This window comes from Vigna radiata, chromosome 4 (genome assembly GCF_000741045.1).
Source record: "Vigna radiata var. radiata cultivar VC1973A chromosome 4, Vradiata_ver6, whole genome shotgun sequence".
NCBI lineage: Eukaryota > Viridiplantae > Streptophyta > Magnoliopsida > Fabales > Fabaceae > Vigna > Vigna radiata.
This window is the reverse complement of record NC_028354.1, coordinates 17,614,422-17,620,829: the sequence shown is the minus strand read 5'-3', so window position 1 is coordinate 17,620,829 and position 6,408 is coordinate 17,614,422.

Genomic DNA, 6,408 nt, shown 5'->3' with positions numbered 1-6,408 from the left:
AGCCCATTTTCAAGAATTGGTAATCTTTATTAGGATTTTCTTTCATGTACCATCAAATTTCTTCCTGCACCCTATCATGGGCTTCACAAGAAACACCTCTTTATTATCTCTATTTATAAAGAACAAACCATTTTTCGTTCACATTGAGATAATTCTTGTTTAAGGAGATGAACTTGGGAGTGTGTCTTGTTCACTTTCGTTAATTTATGATTGTATAAGAACGATGATTTGTGAGATGTGTTCAAATAAAAAATTGGCATATAGGTGATTGTGAAATTGACTTCTCTAAACATAAATCTACAATTAAAAATTCCAATACTTAAATTAAAGAAATATGTGTTTCATTGGTTAAATTAAAGAAATATACATTAAAAACTATGTGTAAAAGTTTCAAGTCAATCCAATAGTTAACAAAATATAAATGAGGGTTTTATCAAATAATTCTAAAAAAATAGAAAAAAAAAGCATCCTTCAGATCTCTTTCAAAATTGTAAAAGTTATTTATCTAATCATGAATCTCTAATTATCAATCACAACGGTCAGGTTAAAGAAATATGTATAAAAAATTCAATTCCATCCAACGATTAAAAGTAAAAAAATACAAGGGTTTTATCGAAATCACACACATTTCAATATTTAAGATCACATTCCATTAACTCACTAGTATTACTCAAAAATAGGTTTTACTATCATAATTTTTATCAAAGTAACTCATAACTTCATATAATTGAAATATTATACAATATAAATAAATAATATCAAAGTATATAATAAGAGTCAATTCACACTACAATAATTAACACAATACTAACTAAGGGAAAAATATAAATCCATTACCTTAATATAGTTTTTCCAAGTTAAAACTTTAAAGTTATCCTTAAATTATTTCGAATTTTGATCGGTTTAGAGTGTTTCTTATTTCCTCAATTTCAACTTGATGTATCTAGATTTTTAATTGGAAAAGAAGCATAAATGAAATCAAAGGAGAAATAGATAATACATTTCGTTTGGAGACACATTAGTGAAAAAACAAAACAAAACTTCTCCCAGAAGCGAAATCCTACTTTCCAGTACTACTTATATTATATTAATTTACTATTATATGATTAGTATACACTCCCAAAAAATTTGGCAAAGGAAGAAACAATCATTTTATTACATTATGTTTATTTTACTACGCATACATGATAAACATGCTCACTCATGAATCTTTACAAATGTATTACTCAAGCAGATAATGAAGATAAACTTGATTGACAAATTAACAATGAAGATAAACTTGATTGACAAGTTAACAACGAAGACAAACATGATACTATTAAGTCACGAAGATGATATTACGTAATCACAAACATGATACTATATATTTATTCACAAGTCTTAATAATAACTTAATCTCCTAGAAGCCAAGTCCTACTTTCCAGTACTACTTATATTATAATAATTTACTATTAGATGTTTACTATACACTCACAAAGAATTTGGCAAAGGAAGAAATAATCATTTTATTACATTATGTTTATTTTATTATGAATACATGATAAACATGCTCACTCATGAATCTTTACAAATGTATTGTTCAAATGGATAATAAAGATAAACTTAATTGACAGATTAATAATGAAGACAAACTTGATTGACAAGTTAACAATAACGACAAACTTGACAAGTTAATAATAACGACAAACTTGATTGACAAGTTAATAATGAAGACAAACATGATACTATTAAGTCACAAACATGATATTACGTAATCATAAACATGATATTATATATATATATATATATATTCACAAGTCTTGATAATAACTTAATCTCCCATAAGCCAAGTCCTACTTTCCAGTACTACTTATATTATATTAATTTACTATTAGATGATTAGTATACACTCACAAAGAATTTGGCAAAGGAAGAAATAATCATTTTATTACATTATGTTTATTTTACTATGAATACATGATAAACATACTCACTCATGAATCTTTACAAATGTATTCTTCAAGTAGATAATAAAGATAAACTTATTGACAGATTAACATTGAAGACAAACTTGATTGACAAGTTAATAATAACGACAAACTTGATTGATAAGTTAATAATGAAGACAATATTATTAAGTCACAAACATTATATTATGTAATCATAAACATGATACTATATATGTATTCACAAGTCTTATAATAATAACTTAATAAAATAGTATTACGACTTATTTTTCTCCCATCCTTAACATACAAGACGTTTTATGAATATTTTCAATCAATATCGTTTCAATAATTTATTTGCATAGAAAAACTTAATCATTATAATAATACTTAGAACATATCTTATATCTTTCAATTAATTTATTTAGATACCATTAACATAATATTATTATAATTTAGTGTATACTTTTATTTCAATCTCTCATCTCAAATTTATTCATCAAATCCCATCAGAATCAATTTTATTTTAAATTATTTTCATGAATTTCGCATTTAATATTTATATTAATTAATAATAATATAATAAAATATAAACCTTTTAAAAATGTTTTTCATTAAAAAATAACTTATCAAAATAACATGTAGAATAAAATAATAACACAACAATATTTAATATTTATGTAATCACAAATATATATATATATATATATATATATATATATATATATATATATATATATATATATATATTCCAGGAACAAAACTTAATAAAAATTATCCATTCAAACCAATGCATTGTCTTTGAAATAAAGTGTATTTATTAATTTTTTAATTACAAAATAATTGTTCGAACTTTATTTTTATTTAATATGAACATTTATTTTTAAATTAATACATTCAAGATTTTTTCAATACCAATAACATTTGTATTTTTAATTAATCAAACATATTCATTTTTATTTAAAAACTATATATCTATCAACATCTTCTTTTAAATTAATTTTAATTCATCAATTCTTTATTTTATATTTTTAATTATAATTTTGATATTTTTAATTATAAGGGTAAATATGTAATCTTTTAAATTTGATTTATTGTAATATTTTTTAATGTATCACATTCATTAAATATTTTTCAAACTTTTCCTTCAAATCTACATATTTTTATCTTTTAAAATAAATAACATCACACTCTTTTCTCTATCTTCTCGAATTTTTTTATTCGTTCTCTCCCAAATTCATCTCCAATATAACCAAAGGATAGTTTCGTTTTATAGATTATGTGTTGTGATTAAGAAACTGTTTTGAACTAATATGTAATTTCTGTTTTAATTAATCATGATTAAGTGATTTATTGGATTGACTTCACCTATGTTCATCCTAAAAGAGGTAATTTTGATCACAAATAAATACAACTTGAAAAACATATCCCACCTTATTTAAGAGTAGATGATCTACTACAACAATGAAAACATCATCATTATCCTTTATTTATAATAATTGTTATTACCACCATTATTATTTTGTGGTTAACATCGTCTTACTACCAATGTTAACATTATTATTATTATTACTTTTTTAATATTGTTATTATTTTAATTGTTGAATTATCATTACTACTTTGTCGATGAGTATTATTACTACGTTGAATTATATAACGTCCATCTATCTCAATTATTATTACTACTTTGTCGATGAGTATACTTGTCATCATGTTAATTTCACTTTGCAAGAATCACATTTTTGTTTTTAAGTAAGACAGTTATGCTCAGATTACTAATTTAATTTGAGGTTTTATATTAATTATTTTATTAACATAATATTCTTTGCGATAAATCCACACATACATATCCAACACTATTTTAATCTGTACAATTAACATAATAGATATTTTTTATACAATTAAATTTACAAAAAATATGTAATATATGAACTTATATTACAATTTAAATTTATAATAAATAAATATATAGGTTGCATATTTTATTTATGACAAATGATTTGTAGAAGAGGAATAATAAATAGTTAATAATGACTTCAATATTAAACAATCAATTTAAAAAAATGTGGCATATTAATTATGTAATCTTAAATTCAACATCTCAAAATTTAAGGAAAAATAAAAATAAAAAATAAAAGATAAATTCAACATCTCAATTAGCAAAACTATATTTCTTTATTCAATTTAATTTCTCTTATTTATAAACTGGGAACTTAATTCTATCTAAGAACTAAATATCCACTTAAGCAAATATCTTTTTATTAAAAGACAATAAAATATAAAACTAACTCAAAAAATAATGAGATTATTACATTGTTTAAGATGTTTTTAGCACAGGAATTTTCTTCTTTTGTTAGAATTGTCATAATTTATTTTAACACATCATTTTAGCACGTGTCCTTGTTAATGGTCCACGGAATATGTGTCCTTGCGTAATTCTTATCATATTCATCGTTTTTTCAATAATATGAAAATAAATCAAATTACATCAATACCATTTTTGTCAAAATATTACATTAGTCAATAACTTTTGATTAAATATATTTTTTAAATTCACACTTGAATTGAAATTTCATTTCAAATGCATTATATTCATAAAAAAATTATGTTGATATAAAATTATCTATATTTCTCGACAAACGATATATACATTTTTAAAACTCATTACTGGATCACAATTTCATTTCAAATAAATAATATTTAAAAATATATATTAATATAAAATTGCTTGATATCTTTATATATATGTTTATCAATGTAATATATATTTTTTATATAAACTAAAATAAAAATAATTCGATCACTTTGTTATATCCTTCAAATTTTTATAAAATTTTACAATGATATGGAATTATAACTAAATGTTTGAATTTTTATTTATTTTATATAAAGTTATTCGTTTGATACTTCTAAGATATCATTTGAAAAAGTAATATTTAAGTCACAGGACACCTGTAACAAAGAGACATAGAAAACCACTTGTCATGAATTTGATATATACTAAACACGTGTCGAGTTGAATGTTTAGGCGGCGCAAAGCAGAAATAGAACTTAAAATATAATTAATTACTTTAACAAATAATAAAAAGGCCTAATAATTAGTAATTATACATCAATAGGCACTGTTTGGTGGTTGTTATTTCATGTCAGTATAAAAGCTGGGGTTGCGATGGTACAAGACTTTTTTATGAACTGATTAATTACGAAGAGCACGTAACAATAGTTTATGCCAATTCTATTAAGGGTTAAATATTTTTTTTAGTGAAAATTAAAATTAGTCTCGTTTAAAATTTTAATCTAATTTAGTTTTTTAACTATTAAAATATATGAATTTAGTCTTTTTAACTAATTTTTTTTAGGTTTATTTGATGTTTTAAGCATGTTTCATGATACTATTTAGATTGTTTATACTATTTGATACATTTTCGCTTCAATCTTAACTAAGAAGCGCATTTGAAACATCAAATAAGGTTAATAAATTTTGGTTAAAAGGACTAAATTCACAAGTTAGAGAATTAAATTAGATTAAAACTTTGAAAAGAAACTAATTCCAATTTTCACTTAAAGTTAAGGGATCAAAAATATATTTAACCCCTCTATTAATCAACCACCAAAACTAAATGAAATTTTTCTGTAAAAACAATAAAAATAAACTATTTTCTCTTAATTTTATTATTGTCAAGACAATTTTGGAGGTTTAGTATTTGTAAAATTGGTGAATAATAAAAAAATTAAGATTATATTATATAAACTATTAACGCATTTAATTTTAATTAATTGGTATTTATTTATTATTCTTTAGAATTCACCGACGGATCCCACTTACCAACTCTTCTCGTTTATCTTTACTATTTTTTAGTCGAGTTAGCATGTAAACATCAACGTCAAGTTCTAAGACAATTTTAAAATTAATATTTTTTATTTTATTTTTTGCCTTTATTTTGGTGTGGGCACGGATTATGTTGTAAAAGTGTAAAATCTTTTCTCGACTAAATAATTAGTATGATAAAAAGGGTAGAAGTGGAAAGAGAATTTAACTAGCAGAAATAAATAAGCATTCAATGTAACCAACTATCTTTCACCTTTGACTTGTATTTATAGTATTTACTATGGGCCCTTGATTACTTATTCCTTAATCATGGCCCAATCTGTGGCCCAATTCTTTTAATTACGTTTTGACATAATCTAATTACCTTGTTTCCTTCTACCCAAAGGGGAGCCGCCGGACGGTCGGGCTCCGATATCTCTTATCCTGCACCTTGGCTCGCGATGTCGTGACGATCAAAAAAGTCATGCAAACACGACCGGTCGCTGTTAACTCTCGTCCGGTGCCAGGACTCTTGTGCGACGCCGAGATAGACTAAGGTCGCGTCTGATTTTGTGCACGGTTTGTCGTAACCGCCTGTCTAGGGCGTGCGTGCCTATTTGCTGCTACCGTGGAGAAGGCAACCCTCTGTAAACCCTAGTTCCTAACTACCGGTCA